Below are 18,448 nucleotides of genomic sequence, written 5' to 3'. Positions count from 1 at the left end.
CGCGGCAGCTAGTCCTCCTTTCATGCAAAATCTTAAGTTCCTAGCTCATGTCCAAGGCACAAAAGAAAGCTAAAAAGTCAATAATCGAAACCTAAAACATCAATTGTACTACTTCTTACTGGCTATTACATCAACTTAGAAGCTTCATCTGTGTTCTACTATGGTGCTTTTAGTGTCTCCACATACCGCAGCACGCGAAATAGCTTTGGAGACGGTAAATGTAACCGTCTCAGACAGAAGAGCGGCAAATGTGACGATCTGGCTATAAGTCGATTCGATAACAAATGACGAAAACGGACGGATTTCTCAGGTTTTTACTACATGTGAACACTTTTCACATTCTCCCGTGCAACTCGGCTGCTAGTCCTCCTTTCATGCAAATTGTTAAGGTCCTAGATCATGTCCAAGGCACCAAAACCAGCTAAAAGGTCAATAATCGATAACTAAAACTTGAATTGTACTACTTCTTACTGGCTATTTCATCAACTTAGAAGCTTCATCTGTGTTCTACTATGGTGCTTTTAGTGTCTCCGCATACCGCAGCTCGCGACATAGCTTTGCAGACGATAAGCACAACCGTTTCAGAGAGAAGAGCGGCCAATATGACGATCTGGCTTTAAGTCGATACGATAAGAAATGACGAAAACGGACGGATTTCTCAGGTTTTTACTACATATGAACACATTTCACATTCTCCCGGGCAACGCGGCTGCTAGTCCTCCTTTCATGCAAAATCTTAAGTTCCTAGCTCATGTCCAAGGCACCAAAGAAGGGTAAAAAGTCAATAATCCATAACTAAAACTTGAGTTGTACTACTTCTTACTGGCTATTACATCAACTTAGAAGCTTCATCTGTGTTCTAGTATGGTGCTTTTAGTGTCTCCACATACCGCAGCACGCGACATAGCTCTGCAGACGATAAGTACAGCCATTTCAGAGGGAAGAGCGGCCAATGTGACGATCTGGCTCTAAGTCGATTCGATAACAAATGACGAAAACGGGCGAATTTCTCAAGTTTTTACTACATTTGAACACTTTTCACATTCTCCCGTGCAACTCGGCTGCTAGTCCTCCTTTCATGCAAAATGTTAAGGTCCTAGCTCATGTCCATTGCACCAAAGACAGCTAAAAAGTCAATAGTCGATAAATAAAACTTGAATTGTACTACTTCTTACTGCCTATTACATCAACTTAGAAGCTTCATCTACGTTCTACTATGGTGCTTTTCGTGTCTCCGCATACCGCAGCACGCGACATAGCTTTGCAGACGATAAGTACAACCGTTTCAGAGAGAAGAGCGGGCAATCTGACGATCTGGCTTTAAGTCGATACGATAACAAATGACGAAAACGGACGGATTTCTCAGGTTTTTACTACATATGAACACTTTTCACATTCTCGCGAGCAATGCGGCTGCTAGTCCTCCTTTCATGCAAAATCTTAAGTTCCTAAGTCATGTCCAAGGCACAAAAGAAAAGTAAATAGTCAATAATCCATACCTAAAACTTGAATTGTACTACTTCTTACTGACTATTACATCAACTTAGAAGCTTCATCTGTCTTCTATTATGGTGCTTTTAGTGTCTCCGCATACCGCAGCACGCGATATAGCTTTGCAGACGAAAAGAACAACCGTTTCAGACAGAAGAGCATCCAATGTGACGATCTGGCTTTAAGTAGATTCGATAACAAATTACGAAAACGGACGGATTTCTCTAGTTTTTACTACATATGAACACTTTTCACATTCTCCCGTGCAACGTGGCTGCTAGTCCTCCTTTCATGCAAAATCTTAAGTTCCTAGCTCATGTCCAAGGCACCAAAGCCAGCTAAAAAGTCAATAATCGATACCTAAAACATTAATTGTACTACTTCTTACTGGCTATTACATCAACTTAGAAGCTTCATCTGTGTTCTACTATGGTGCTTTTAGTGTCTCCACATACCGCAGCTCGCGACATAGCTTTTTAGACGGTAAATGTATCCGTTTCAGACAGAAGAGCGGCAAAAGTGACGATCTGGATATAAGTCGATTCGATAACAAATGACGAAAGCGGACGGATTTCTCAGGTTTTTACTACATGTGAACACTTTTCACATTCTCCCGTGCAACTCGGCTACTAGTCCTCCTTTCATGCAAATTGTTAAGGTCCTAGATCATGTCCAAGGCACCAAAGCCAGCTAAAAGTTCAATAATCGATAACTAGAACTTGAATTGTACTACTTCTTACTGGCTATTACATCAACTTAGAAGCTTCATCTGTGTTCTACTATGGTGCTTTTAGTGTCTCCACATACCGCAAGCACTCGACATAGCTTTGCAGACGATAAGCACAACCGTTTCAGAGAGAAGAGCGGCCAATATGACGATCTGGCTTTAAGTCGATACGATAACAAATGACGAAAACGGACGGATTTCTCAGGTTTTTACTACATATGAACACATTTCACATTCTCCCGTGCAACTCGGCTGCTAGTCCTCCTTTCATGGACAACGTTAAGGTCCTAGATCATGTCCAAGGCTCCAAAGAAGGGTAAAAGGTCAATAATCGATAACTAAAACTTGAATTGTTCTACTTCTTACTGGCTATTACATCAACCTAGAAGCTTCATCTGTGTTCTACTATGGTGCTTTCAGTGTCTCCGCATACAGCATCATGCGACATAGCTTTGCAGACGACAAGTACAACCGTTTCAGAGAGAAGAGCGGCCAACTTGACGATGTGGCTTTAAGTCGATTCGATAACAAATGACGAAAACGGACGGATTTCTCAGGTTTTTACTACATATGAACACTTTTCACATTCTCCCGAGCAACGCGGCTGCTAGTCCTCCTATCATGCAAAATCTTAAGCTCTTAGGTCATGTCCAAGGCACAAAAGAAAAGTAAATAGTCAATAATCCATTCCTAAAACTTGAATTGTACTACTTCTTACTGGCTATTACATCAACTTAGAAGCTTCAACTGTGTTCTATTATGGTGCTTTTAGTGTCTCCGCATACCGCAGCACGCGATATAGCTTTGCAGACGAAAAGAACAACCGTTTCAGACAGAAGAGCATCCAATGTGACGATCAGGCTTTAAGTAGATTCGATAACAAATGACGAAAACGGACAGATCTCTCAGGTTTTTACTACATATGAACACTTTTCACATTCTCCCTTGCAACGCGGCTGCTAGTCCTCCTCTCATGCAAAATCTTAAGTTCCTAGCTCATGTCCAAGGCACCAAAGAAAGGTAAAAAGTCAATTATCCATAACTAAAACTTGAGTTGTACTACTTCTTACTGGCTATTACATCAACTTAGAACCTTCATCTGTGTTCTACTATGGTGCATTTAGTGTCTCCGCATACCGCAGCACGCGACATAGCTTTGCAGACGATAAGTACAACAGTTTCAGAGAGAAGAGCGGCCAATGTGACGATCTGGCTTTAAGTCGATTCGGTAACAAATGACGAACACGGACGGATTTCTCAGGTTTTTACTACATATGAACACATTTCACATTCTCCCGGGCAACGCGGCTGCTAGTCCTCCTTTCATGCAAAATCTTAAGTTCCTAGCTCATGTCCAAGGCACCAAAGAAGGGTAAAAAGTCAATAATCCATAACTAAAACTTGAGTTGTACTACTTCTTACTGGCTATTACATCAACTTAGAAGCTTCATCTGTGTTCTATTATGGTGCTTTTAGTGTCTCCGCATACCGCAGCACGCGATATAGCTTTTCACGCGAAAAGAACAACCGTTTCAGGCAGAAGAGCATCCAATGTGACGATCTGGCTTTAAGTAGATTCGATAACAAATGACGAAAACGGACGGATTTCTCAGGTTTTTACTACATATGAACACTTTTCACATTCTCCCGTGCAACGCGGCTGCAAATCCTCCTTTCATGCAAAATCTTAAGTTCCTAGCTCATGTCCAAGGCTCCAAAGAAGCTTAAAAAGTCAATTATCCATAACTAAAACTTGAGTTGTACTACTTCTTACTGGCTATTACATCAACTTAGAACCTTCATCTGTGTTCTACTATGGTCCTTTTAGCGTCTCCGCATACCGCAGCACGCGACATAGTTTTGCAGACGATAAGTACAACCGTTTCAGAGAGAAGAGCGGGCAATGTGACGATCTGGCTTTAAGTCGATTCGATAACAAATGACGAAAACGGACGGATTTCTCAGGTTTTTACTACATATGAACACTTTTCACATTCTCCCGTGCTACTCGGCTGCTAGTCCTCCTTTCATACAAAATATTAAGGTCCTAGCTCATGTCCATTGCACCAAAGACAGCTAAAAAGTCAATAATCGATAAATAAAACTTGAATTGTACTACTTCTTACTGGCTATTACATCAACTTAGAAGCTTCATATGTGTTCTAGTATGGTGCTTTTAGTTTCTCCACATACCGCAGCACGCGACATAGCTCTGCAGACGATAAGTACAGCCATTCCAGAGGGAAGAGCGGCCAATGTGACGATCTGGCTCTAAGTCGATTCGATAACAAATGACGAAAACGGGCGAATTTCTCAAGTTTTTACTACATATGAACACTTTTCACATTCTCCCGTGCAACTTGGCGGCTAGTCCTCCTTTCATGCAAAATGTTAAGGTCCTAGCTCATGTCCATTGCACCAATGACAGCTAAAAAGTGAATAGTCGATAAATAAAACTTGAATTGTACTACTTCTTACTGGCTATGACATCAACTTAGAAGCTTCATCTGTGTTCTACTATGGTGCTTTTAGTGTCTCCGCATACCTCAGCACGCGACATAGCTTTGCAGACGATAAGTACAACCGTTTCAGAGAGAAGAGTGGCCAATGTGACGATCAGGCTTAAGTCGATTCGATAACAAATGACGAAAACGGATGGATTTCTCAGGTTTTTACTACATACAAACACTTTTCACATTCTCCCGTGCAACTCGGCTGCTAGTCCTCCTTTCATGCAAAAGGTTAAGGTCATAGCTCGTGTCCAAGGCATCACACCCAGCTAAAAAGTCAATAATCAATAACAAAAACTTGAATTGTACAACTTCTTACTGGCTATTACATCAACTTAGAACCTTCATCTGTGCTCTACTATGGTGCTTTTAGTGTCTCCGCATACCGCAGCACGCGACATAGCTTTGCAGACGATAAGTACAACCGTTTCAGAGAGAAGAGCGGGCAATGTGACGATCTGCCTTTAAGTCGATTCGATAACAAATGACGAAAACGGACGGATTTCTCAGGTTTGTTCTACATATGAACACTCTTCACATTCTCCCGTGCAACTCGGCTGCTAGTCCTCCTTTCATGCAAAATATTAAGTTCCTAGCTCATGTCCAAGGCACCAAAGAAAGGTAAATAGTCAATTATCCATAATTAAAACTTGAGTTGTACTACTTCCTACTGGCTATTACATCAACTTAGAAGCTTCATCTGTGTTCTATTATGGTGTTTTTAGTGTCTCCGTATAATGCAGCACGCGACATAGGTTTGCAGACGAAAGGAACAACCGTTTCAGACAGAAGAGCATCCAATGTGACGATCTGGCTTTAAGTAGATTCGTTAACAAATGACGAACACGGAGGGATTTCTCAGGTTTTTACTACATATGAACACTTTTCACATTCTCCCGTGCAACGCGGCTGCTAGTCCTCCTTTCATGCAAAATCTTAAGTTCCTAGCTCATGTCCAAAGCACCAAAGAAAGCTAAAAAGTCAATAATCGATACCTAAAACATGAATTGTACTACTTCTTACTGGCTATTACATCAGCTGAGAAGCTTCATCTGTGTTCTACTATGGTGCTTTTAGTGTCTCCACATACCCTAGCACGCGACATAGCTTTGGAGACGGTAAATGTAACCGTTTCAGACAGAAGAGCCTCAAATGTGACGATCTGGCTATAAGTCGATTCGATAACAAATGACGAAAACGGACGGATTTCTCAGGTTTTTACTACATGTGAACACTTTTCACATTCTCCCGTGCAACTCGGCTGCTGGTCCTCCTTTCATACAAATTGTTAAGGTCCTAGATCATGTCCAAGGCACCAAAGCCAGCTAAAATGTCAATAATCGATAACTAAAACTTGAATTGGACTACTTCTTACTGGCTATTACATCAACTTAGAAGCTTCATCTGTGTTCTACTATGGTGCTTTTAGTGTCTCCGCATACCGCAAGCACGCGATATAGCTTTGCAGACGATAAGCACAACCGTTTCAGAGAGAAGAGCGGCCAATATGACGATCTGGCTTTAAGTCGATACGATAACAAATGATGAAAACGGACGGATTTCTCAGGTTTTTACTACATATGAACACATTTCACATTCTCCCGTGCAACTCGGCTGCTAGTCCTCCTTTCATGGACAACGTTAAGGTCCTAGCTCATGTCCAAGGCACCAAAGAAGGGTAAAAAGTCAATAATCGATAACTAAAACTTGAATTGTACTACTTCTTACTGGCTATTACATCAACCTAGAAGCTTCATCTGTGTTCTACTATGGTGCTTTTAGTGTCTCCGTATACCGCAGCACGCGACATAGCTATGCAGACGATAAGTACAACCGTTTCAGAGAGAAGAGCGGGCAATGTGACGATCTGGCTTTAAGTCGATACGATAACAAATGACGAAAACGGACGGATTTCTCAGGTTTTTACTACATATGAACACTTTTCACATTCTCCCGAGCAACGCGGCTGCTAGTCCTCCTTTCATGCAAAATCTTAAGTTCCTAGGTCATGTCCAAGGCACAAAAGAAGAGTAAATAGTCAATAATCCATACCTAAAACTTGAATTGTACTACTCCTTACTGGCTATTACATCAACTTAGAAGCTTCATCTGTGTTCTACTATGGTGCTTTTAGTGTCTCCGCATACCGCAGCACGCGACATAGCTTTGCAGACGATAAGGACAACCGTTTCAGAAAGAAGAGCGGCCAATGTGACTATCTGGCTTTAAGTCGATTCGATAACAAATGACGAAAACGGACGGATTTCTCAGGTTTTTACTACATATGAACACTTTTCACATTCTCCCGTGCAACGCGGCTGCTAGTCCTCCCTTCATGCAAAATCTTAAGTTCCTAGCTCATGTCCAAGGCACCAAAGTAGGTTAAAAAGTCAATTATCCATAACTATAACTTGAGTTGTACTACTTCTTACTGGCTATTACATCAACTTAGAACCTTCATCTGTGTTCTACTATGGTGCATTTAGTGTCTCCGCGTACCGCAGCACGCGACATAGCTTTGCAGACGATAAGTACAACCGTTTCAGAGAGAAGAGCGGCCAATGTGACGATCTGGCTTTAAGTCGATTCGATAACAAATGACGAACACGGTCGGATTTCTCAGGTTTTTACCACATATGAACACTTTTCACATTCTCCCGGGCAACGCGGCTGCTAGTCCTCCTTTCATGCAAACTGTTAAGGTCCTAGCTCATGTCCATTGCACCAAAGACAGCTAAAAAGTCAATAGTCGATAAATAAAACTTGAATAGTACTACTTCTTACTGGCTATTACATCAACTTAGAAGCTTCATCTGTGTTCTACTATGGTGGTTTTAGTGTCTCCGCATACCTCAGCACGCGACATAGCTTTGCAGACGATAAGTACAACCGTTTCAGAGAGAAGAGTGGCCAATGTGACGATCAGGCTTAAGTCGATTCGATAACAAATGACGAAAATGGACGGATTTCTCAGGTTTTTACTACATATAAACACTTTTCACATTCTCCCGTGCAACTCGGCAGCTAGTCCTCCTTTCATGCAAAACGTTAAGGTCCTAGGCATCAAAGCCAGCTAAAAAGTCAATAATCAATAACTAAAACTTGAATTGTACAACTTCTTACTGGCTATTACATCAACTTAGAAGCTTCATCTGTATTCTACTATAGTGCTTTTAGTTTCTTCGCATACCGCAGCACGCGACATAGCTTTGCAGACGATAAGTACAACTGTTTCAGAGAGAAGAACGGCCAATGTGACGATCTGGCTTTAAGTCGATTCGATAACAAATGACGAACACGGACGGATTTCTCAGCTTTTTACTACATATGAACAGTTTTCACATTGTCCCGTGCAACGCGGCTGCTAGTCCTCCTTTCATGCAAAATCTTAAGTTCCTATCTCATGTCGAAGGCAACAAAGAAGAGTAAAAAGTCAATAATAGATACCTAAAACTTGAATTGAACTACTTCTTACTGGCTATTACATCAACTTAGAAGCTTCATCTGTGTTCTACTATGGTGCTTCTAGTGTCTCCGCATACCGCAGCAAGCGACATAGCTTTGCAGACGATAAATGTAACCGTTTCAGACAGAAGAGCGCCCAATGTGACAATCTGCCTTTAAGTCGATTCGATAACAAATGAGGAACACGGACGGATTTCTCAGGTTTTTACTACATATGAACACTTTTCACATTCTCCCGTGCAACGCGGCCGCTAGTCCTCCTTTCATGCAAAATCTTAAGTTCCTAGCTCATGTCGAAGGCAACAAAGAAGTGTAAAAAGTCAATAATAGATACCTAAAACTTGAATTGAACTACTTATTACTGGCTATTACATCAACTTAGAAGCTTCATCTGTGTTCTACTATGGTGCTTCTAGTGTCTCCGCATACCGCAGCACGCGACATAGCTTTGCAGACGATAAGTACAACCGTTTCAGAGAGAAGAGCGGCCAATGTGACGATCTGGCTTTAAGTCGATTCGATAACAAATGACGAACACGGACCGATTTCTTAGGTTTTTACTACATATGAACAGTTTTCACATTCTCCCGTGCAACGCGGCCGCTAGTCCTCCTTCCATGCAAAATCTTAAGTTCCTAGCTCATATCCAAGCATCAAAGAAGTGTAAAAAGTCAATAGTCCATAACTAAAACTTGAATTGTACTACTACTTACTGGCTATTACATCAATTTAGAAGCTTCATCTGTGTTCAACTATGGTGTTTTTAGTGTCTCCGCATACCGCAGCACGCGACATAGCTTTGCAGACGATAAGTACAGCCGTTTCAGAGAGAAGAGCGGCCAATGTGACGATTTGGCTTTAGGTCGATTCGATAACAAATGACGAAAACGGGCGGATTTCTCAGGTTTTTACTGGATATGAACACTTTTAACATTCTCCCGGGCAACGCGGCTGCTAGCCCTCCTTTCATGCAAAATGTTAAGGTCCTAGCTCATGTCCAAGGCACCAAAGCCAGCTAAAAAGTCAATAATCGATAAATAAAACTTGAATTGTACCACTTCTTACTGGCTATTACATCAACTTAGAAACTTCATCTGTGTTCTACTATGGTGCTTTTAGTCTCTCCGGATACCGCAACACGCGACATAGCTTTGCAGACGATAAGTTCAACCGTTTCAGAGAGAAGAGCGACCAATGTGACGATCTGGCTTTAAGTCGATTCGATAACAAATGACGAAAACGGACGGATTTCACAGGTTTTTACTACATATGAACACTTTTAACTTTCTCCCGTGCAACGCGGCTGCTAGTCCTCCTTTCATGCAAAATGTTAAGGACCTAGCTCATTTCCAAGGCACCTAAGCCAGCTAAAAAGTCAATAATCGATAACTAAAACTTGAATTGTACTACTTCTTACTGGCTATTACATCAACTTAGAAGTTTCATCTGTGTTCTACTATGGTGCTTCTAGTGTCTCCGCATACCGCAGCATGCGACATAGCTTTGCACACGATAAATGTAACCGTTTCTGACAGAAGAGCGCCCAATGTGACAGTCTGCCTTTAAGTCGATTCGATAACAAATGACGAAAACGGACGGATTTCTCAGGTTTTTACTACATATGAACACTTTTCACATTCTCACGTGCTACGCAGCTGCTAGTCCTCCTTTCATGCAAAATATTAAGTTCCTAGCTCATGTCCAAGGCAGCAAAGAAGGGTAAAAAGTCAATAATAGATACCTAAAACTTTAATTGTACTACTTCTTACTGGCTATTACATCAACTTGGAAGCTTCATCTGTGTTCTACTTTGGTGCTTCTAGTGTCTCCGCATGCCGCAGCACGCGACATAGCTTTGTAGACGATAAATGTAACCGTTTCAGACAGAAGAGCGAAAATATGACGATCTGGCTTTAAGTCGATACGATAACAAATGACGAAACCGGACGGATTTCTCAGGTTTTTCCTACATATGAACACTTTTCACATTCTCCCGTGCAACGCGGCTGCTAGTCCTCCTTTCATGCAAAACGTAAAGGTCCTAGCTAATGTCCAAGTCATCAAAGCCAGCTAAATAGTCAATAGTCGATAAATAAGACTTGAATTGTACTACTACTTACCGGCTATTACCTCAACTTAGAAGCTTCATCTGTGTTCTACTATGCTGCTTTTAGTGTCTCCGCATACCGCAGCACGCGACATAGCTTTGCAGACGATAAGTACAACTGTTTCAAAGAGAAGAGTGGCCAATGTGACGATGTGGCTTTAAGTCGATTCGATAACAAATGACGAAAAAGGACGGATTTCTCAGGTTTTTACTACATATGAACACTTTTCACATTCTCCCGTGCAACGCCGCTACTAGTCTTCCTTTCATGCAAAATCTCAAGTTCCTAGCTCATGTCCAATAGAACAAAGAAGGGTAAAAAGTCAATAATCGATACCTAAAACTTGAATTGTACTACTTCTTACTGGCTATTACATCAACTTAGAAGCTTCATCTGTGTTCTACTATGGTGCTTCTAGTGTCTCCGCATACCGCAGCACGCGACATAGCTTTGCAGACGATAAGTACAACCGTTTCAGAGAGAAGAGCGGCCAATGTGACGATCTGGCTTTAAGTCGATTCGATAACAAATGACGAACACGGACGGATTTCTTAGGTTTTTAATACATATGAACAGTTTTCACATTCTCCCGTGCAACGCGGCTGCTAATCCTCCTTCCATGCAAAATCTTAAGTTCCTAGCTCATATCCAAGCATCAAAGAAGGGTAAAAAGTCAATAATCCATAACTAAAACTTGAATTGTACTACTACTTACTGGCTATTACATCAATTTAGAAGCTTCATCTGTGTTCTACTATGGTGTTTTTAGTGTCTCCGCATACCGCAGCACGCGACATAGCTTTGCAGACGATAAGTACAGCCGTTTCAGAGAGAAGAGCGGCCAATGTGACGATTTATCTTTAGGTCTATTCGATAACAAATGACGAAAACGGGCGGATTTCTCAGGTTTTTACTGGATATGAACACTTTTAACATTCTCCCGTGCAACGCGGCTGCTAGCCCTCCTTTCATGCAAAATCTTAAGTTCCTAGCTCATGTCGAAGGCAACGAAGGGTAAAAAGACAATAATAGATACCTAAAACTTGAATTGAACTACTTCTTACTGGCTATTACATCAACTTAGAAGCTTCATCTGTGTTCTACTACGGTGCATCTAGTGTCTCCTCATACCGCAGCATGCGACATAGCTTTGCAGACGACAAATGTAACCGTTTCAGAAAGAAGAGCGTCCAATGTGACAATCTGCCTTTAAGTCGATTCGATAACAAATGACGAAAACGGACGGATTTCTCAGGTTTTTACTACATATGAACACTTTTCACATTCTCCTGTGCACGCGGCTGCTAGTCCCCCTATCATGCATAATCTTAAGTTCCTAGCTCATGTCCAAGGCACCAAAGAAGTGTAAAAAAACAACAATTGATACCTAAAACTTGAATTGTACTACTTCTTACTGGCTATTACATCAACTTAGAAGCTTCATCTGTGTTCTACTATGGTCCTTTTAGTGTCCCCGCATACCGCAGCAAGCGACATAGCTTTGCATACGATAAGGACAACCGTTTCAGAGAGAAGAGCCGCCAATGTGACGATCTGGCTTGAAGTCGATTCGATAACAAATGACGAACATGGACGGATATCTCAGGATTTTACTACATATGAACACTTTTAACATTCTCCCGTGCAACGCGGCTGCTAGTCCTCCTTTCATGCAAAATGTTAAGTTCCTAGCTCATTTCCAAGGCACCAAAGCCAGCTAAAAAGTCAATAATCGATAACTAAAACTTGAATTGTACTACTTCTTACTGGCTATTACATCAACTTAGAAGCTTCATCTGTGTTCTACTACGGTGCTTTTAGTGTCTCCGCATACCGCAACACGCGACATAACTTTGCAGACGACAAGTACAACCGTTTCAGAGAGAAGAGCGCCCAATGTGACGATCTGGCTTTAAGTCGATTCGATAACGAATGACGAACACGGACGGATTTTTCAGGTTTTTACTACATATGAACACTTTTCACATTCTCAAGTGCAACGTGGCTGCTAGTCCTCCTTTCATGCAACATCTTAAGTTCGTAGCTCATGTCGAAGGCAACAAAGAAGGGTAAAAAGTCAATAATCGATATCTTAAACTTGAATTGTACTACATCTTACTGGCTATTACATCTATTTAGAAGCTTCATCAGTGTTCTACTTTGGTGCTTTTAGTGTCTCCGCATACCGCAGCACGCGACATAGCTTTGCAGACGATAAGTACAACCGTTTCAGAGTGACGAGCGGCCAATGTGAAGATCTGGCTTTAAGTCGATTCGATAACAGATGACGAACACGGACGGATTTCTCAGGGTTTTACTACATATGAACACTTTTAACATTCGCCCGTGCAACGCGGCTGCTATTCCTCTTTTCATGCAAAATGTTAAGGTCCTAGCTCATGTCCAAGGCACCAAAGCCAGCTAAAATGTCAATAATCGATAACTAAAACTTGAATTGTACTACTTCTTACAGGCTATTACATCTTCTTAGAAGCTTCATCTGTGTTCTACTATGGTGCTTTTAGTGTCTCCGCATACCGCAACACGCGACATAGCTTTGCAGACGATAAGTGCAACCGTTTCAGAGAGAAGAGCGGCCAATGTGACGATCTGGCTTTAAGTCGATTCCATAGCAAATGACGAAAACGGTCGGATTTCTCAGGTTTTTACTACATATGAACACTTTTCATATTCTCTCGGGCAACGCGGCTGCTAGTCCTCCTTTCATGCAAAATCTTAAGTTCCTAGCTCATGTCCAAGGCACCAAAGAAGGGTAAATAGTCAATAATCGATACCTAAAACTTGAATTGTACTACTTCTTACTGGCTATTACATCAACTAAGAAGCTTCATCTGAGTTCTACTATGGTGCTTTTACTGTCTCCGCATACCGCAGCACGCGACATAGCTTTGCAGACGATAAGTACAACCGGTTCAGAGAGAAGAGTGGCCAATGTGACGATGTGGCTTTAAGTCGATTCCTTAACAAATGACGAAAACGGACGGATTTCTCAGGTTTTTACTACATATAAACACTTTTCACATTCTCCCGTGCAACGCGGCTGCTAGTCCTCCTTTCATGCAAAATCTTAAGTTCATAGCTCATGTCCAAGGCAATAAAGAAGGGTAAAAAGTCAATAATCGATACCTAAAACTTGAATTGTACTACTACTTACTGGCTATTACATCAACTTAGAAGCTTCATATCTGTTCTACTATGGTGCTTTTAGTGTCTCCGCATACCGCAGCACGAGACATAGCTTTGCAGACGATAAGTGCAACCGTTTCAGAGAGAAGAGCGGCCAATGTGACGATCTGGCTTTAAGTCGATTCCATAGCAAATGACGAAAACGGACGGGTTTCTCAGGTTTTTACTACATATGAACACTTTTCCCATTCTCCCGTGCAACGCGGCCGCTAGTCCTCCTTTCATGCAAAATCTTAAGTTCCTATCTCATGTCCAGGGCACCAAAGAAGGTTAAAAACTCAATAATCCATAACTAAAACTTTAATTGTACTACTTCTTACTGGCTATTACATCAACTTAGAAGCTTCATCTTTGTTCTACTATGGTGCTTCTAGTGTCTCCGCATACCGCAGCATGCGACATAGCTTTGCAGACGATAAATGTAACCGTTTCAGACAGAAGAACGCCCAATGTGAACATCTGCCTTTAAGTTGATTCGATAACAAATGACGAAAACGGACGGATTTCTCAGGTTTTTACTATATATGAACACTTTTCACATTCTCCCGTGCAACTCCGCTCCTGGTCCTCCTTTCATCCAGAACGTTAAGGTCCTAGCTCATGTCCAACGCACCAAACCAGCTAAAAAGTCAATAATCGATATATAAAACTTGAATTGCACTACTTCTTACTGGCTATTACATCAACATAGAATCTTCATCTGTGTTCTACTATGGTGCTTCCAGTGTCTCCGCATACCGCAGCACGCGACATAGCTTTGCAGACGATAAAGTTAACCGTTTCTGACAGAAGAGCGGCCAATGTGACAATCTGGCTTTAAGTCGATTCATTAACAAATGACGAAAACGGACGGATTTTTCTGGTTTTTACTACATATGAACACTTTTCACATTCTCCCGGGCAACGCAGCAGATAGTCCTCCTTTCATGCAAAATCTTAAGTTCCTAGCTCATGTCCAAGGCAACAAAGAAGGGTAAAAAGTCAATAATCGATACCTAAAACTTGAATTGTACTACTTCTTACTGGCTATTACATCAACTTAAAAGCTTCATCTGTGTTCTACTATGGGGCTTTTAGTGTCTCCGCATACCGCAACACGCGACATAGCTTTGCAGACGATAAGTACAACCGTTTCAGAGAGAAGAGCGGCCAATGTGACGATCTGGCTTTAAGTCGATTCCATAGCAAATGACGAAAACGGACGGATTTCTCAGGTTTTTACTACATATGAACACTTTTCATATTCTCTCGGGCAACGCGGCTGCTAGTCCTTCTTTCATGCAAATTCTTAAGTTCCTAGCTCATGTCCAAGGCACCAAAGAAGGGTAAAAAGTCAATAATCCGTAACTAAAACTTGAGTTGTACTACTTCATACTGGCTATTATATCAACTTAGAACCTTCATCTGTGTTCTACTATGGTGCTTTTAGTGTCTCCGCATACCGCAGCAAGCGACATAGCTTTGCAGACGATTAGTACAACTGTTTCAGAGAGAAGAGCGGCCAATGTGACGATCTGGCTTTAAGTCGATTCGATAGCAAACGACGAAAACGGACGGATTTCTCAGGTTTTTACTACATATGCACACTTTTAACATTCTCCCGTGCAACGCGGCTGCTATTCCTCCTATCATGCAATATGTTAAGGACCTAGCTCGTGTCCAAGGCACCAAAGCCAGTTAAAAAGTCAATAATCGATAACTAAAACTTGAATTGTACTACTACTTACTGGCTATTAAATCAACTTAGAAGCTTCATCTGTGTTCTACTATGGTGCATTTAGTGTCTCCGTATATCGCAACACGCGACATAGCTTTGCAGTCGATAAGTACAACCGATTCAGAGAGAAGAGCGGCCAATGTGACGATCTGGCTTTAAGTCGATTCGATAACAAATGACGAACACGGACGGATTTCTCAGGTTTTTACTACATATGAACAGTTTTCACATTCTCACGTGCAACGCGGCTGCTAGTCCTCCTTTCATGCAAAATCTTAAGTTCCTAGCTGATGTCCAAGCACCAAAGAAGGTTGAAAAGTCAATAATCCATAACTAAAACTTGAATTGTACTACTACTACTTACTGGCTACTACATCAAATTAGAGGCTTCATCTGTGTTGTACTATGGCGTTTTTAGTGTCTCCGCATACCGCAGCACGCGACATAGCTTTGCAGACGATAAGTACAGCCGTTTCAGAGAGAAGAGCGGCCAATGTGACGATCTGGCTTTAAGTCGATTCGATAACAAATGACGAAAACCGGCGGATTTCTCAGGTTTTTACTACATATGAACACTTTTAACTTTCTCCCGTACAACGCGGCTGCTATTCCTCCTTTCATGCAAAATGTTAAGGTCCTAGCTCATGTCCAAGGCACCAAAGCCAGCTAAAAAGTCAACAATCGATAACTAAAACTTGAATTGTACTACTTCTTACTGGCTATTACATCAACTTAGAGGCTTCATCTGTGGTCTACTATGGGGCAGCTAAAAAGTCAATAATCGATAACTAAATCTTGAATTGTACTACTTCTTACTGGCTATTACATCAACTTAGAAGCTTCATCTGTGTCCTTCTATGGGGCTTGTAGTGTCTCCGCATACCGCAACACGCGACATAGCTTTGCAGACGATAAGTAGAACCGTTTCAGAGAGAAGAGCGGCCAATGTGACGATCTGGCTTTAAGGCGATTCGATAACAAATGACGAACACGGACTTATTTCTCAGGTTTTTACTACATATGAACACTTTCACATTCTCCCGTGCAACGCGGCCGCTAGTCCTCCTTTCATGCAAAATCTTAAGTTCCTTGCTCATGGCCTGATACCCTCCCTGCCCTTTTATGTGATGACGTTGCTATGGCGGATCTCGTGTTGAGTTTTATTCGGGCAGGGGGTTTTTATCGTATGATTTGAGTGTTTGTCCTTTTATTTCCTGTATTGACTTGGGCCTTTGGCCTGTGGTTTTAACTGTGGGTTTTAATGTCATTTGGTGGTTGGCGTTTCCTTATTTTCATGGTCGGCCAACCACCTTCACACTCGGTGCGATTTTAGTTCCGTTTGTCTGGTCTTTGTCTGCCTTTCTTGTATTGTGTCGTCCCTTGTCTCAGTTCTCCGTTTTTAACGACTGACAGTTTTTATTTCGTGTGATTTTATCGTGGAACAAGGGACCGATGACCTTAGCAGTCTGGTCCCTTCAATCCCACACCCAACCAACCAATCCTAGCTCATGTCGAAGGCAACAAAGAAGGGTAAAAATTCAATAATAGATACCTAAAACTTGAATTGAACTACTTCTTACTGGCTATTACATCAACTTAGAAGCTTCATCTTTGTTCTACTATGGTGCTTCTAGTGTCTCCGCATACCGCAGCATGCGACATGGGTTTGCAGAGAATAAATGTAACCGTTTCACACAGAAGAGCGCCCAATTTGACAATCTGCCTTTAAGTCGATTCGATAACAAATGACGAAAACGGGCGGATTTCTCAGGTTTTTACTACATATGAACACTTTTAACATTCTCCCGTGCAACGCGGCTGCTGTTCCTCTTTTCATACAAAATGTTAAGGTCCTAGCTCATGTCCAAGGCACCAAAGTGAGCTAAAAAGTCAATAATCGATACCTAAAACTTGAATTGTACTACTTCTTACTGACTATTACATCAACTTAGAAGCTTCATCTGTGTTCTACTATGGTGCTTTTAGTGTCTCCGCATACCGCAACACGCGACATAGCTTTGCAGACGATAAGTACAACCGTTTCAGAGAGAAGAGCGGCCAATGTGACGATCTGGCTTTAAGTCGATTCCATAGCAAATGACGAAAACGGACGGATTTCTCAGGTTTTTACTACATATGAACACTTTTCATATTCTCTCGGGCAACGCGGCTGCTAGTCCTCCTTTCATGCAAATTCTTAAGTTCCTAGCTCATGTCCAAGGCACCAAAGAAGGGTAAAAAGTCAATAATCCATAACTAAAACTTGAGTTGAACTACTTCTTACTGGCTATTATATCAACTTAGAACCTTCATCTGTGTTCTACTATGGTGCTTTTAATGTCTCCACATACCGCAGCACGCGACATAGCTTTGCAGACGATAAGTACAGCCGTTTCAGAGAGAAGAGCGGTAAATGTGACGATCTGGCTTTAAGTCGATTCGATAACAAATGGCGAAAACGGACAGATTTCTCAGGTTTTTACTACATATAAACACTTTTAACATCCTCCCATGCAACGCGGCTGCTAGTCCTCCTTTCATGCAAAACTTTAAGGTCCTAGATCATTTCCAACGCACCAAACCCAGCTAAAAAGTCAATAATCGATAGCTAAAACTTGAATTTTACTACTTCTTACTGGCTATTACATCTACTTAGAAGCTTCATATGTGTTCTACTATGGTGCTTTTAGTGTCTCCGCATAAAGCAGCACGCGACATAGCTTTGCAGACACTAAGTACAACAGTTTCAGAGAGAAGAGCGGCCAATGTGACGATCTTTCTTTAAGTCGATTCGATAACAAATGACGAAAGCGGACGGATTTCTCAGGTTTTTACCATATATGAACACTTTTCACACTCTCCCGTGCAACTCCGCTGCTGGTCCTCCTTTCATGCAGAACGTTAAGGTCCTAGTTCATATCCAACGCACCAAACCAGCTAAAAAGTCAATAATCGATATCTAAAACTTGAATTGTACTACTTCTCACTGGCTATTACATCAACTTAGAAGCTTCATCTGTGTTCTACTCTGGTGCTTCTAGTGTCTCCGCATACCGCAGCACGCGACATAGCTTTGCAGACGATAAATGTAACCGTTTCAGACAGAAGAGCGGCCAATGTGACGATCTGGCTTTAAGTCGATTCCATAGCAAATGACGAAAACGGACGGATTTCTCAGGTTTTTACTACATATGAACACTTTTCATATTCTCTCGGGCAACGC

Source organism: Schistocerca gregaria, chromosome 6 (assembly GCF_023897955.1).
Source record: "Schistocerca gregaria isolate iqSchGreg1 chromosome 6, iqSchGreg1.2, whole genome shotgun sequence".
Classification (NCBI taxonomy): Eukaryota; Metazoa; Arthropoda; class Insecta; order Orthoptera; family Acrididae; genus Schistocerca; species Schistocerca gregaria.
Note: the sequence above shows the minus strand (reverse complement) of the source record.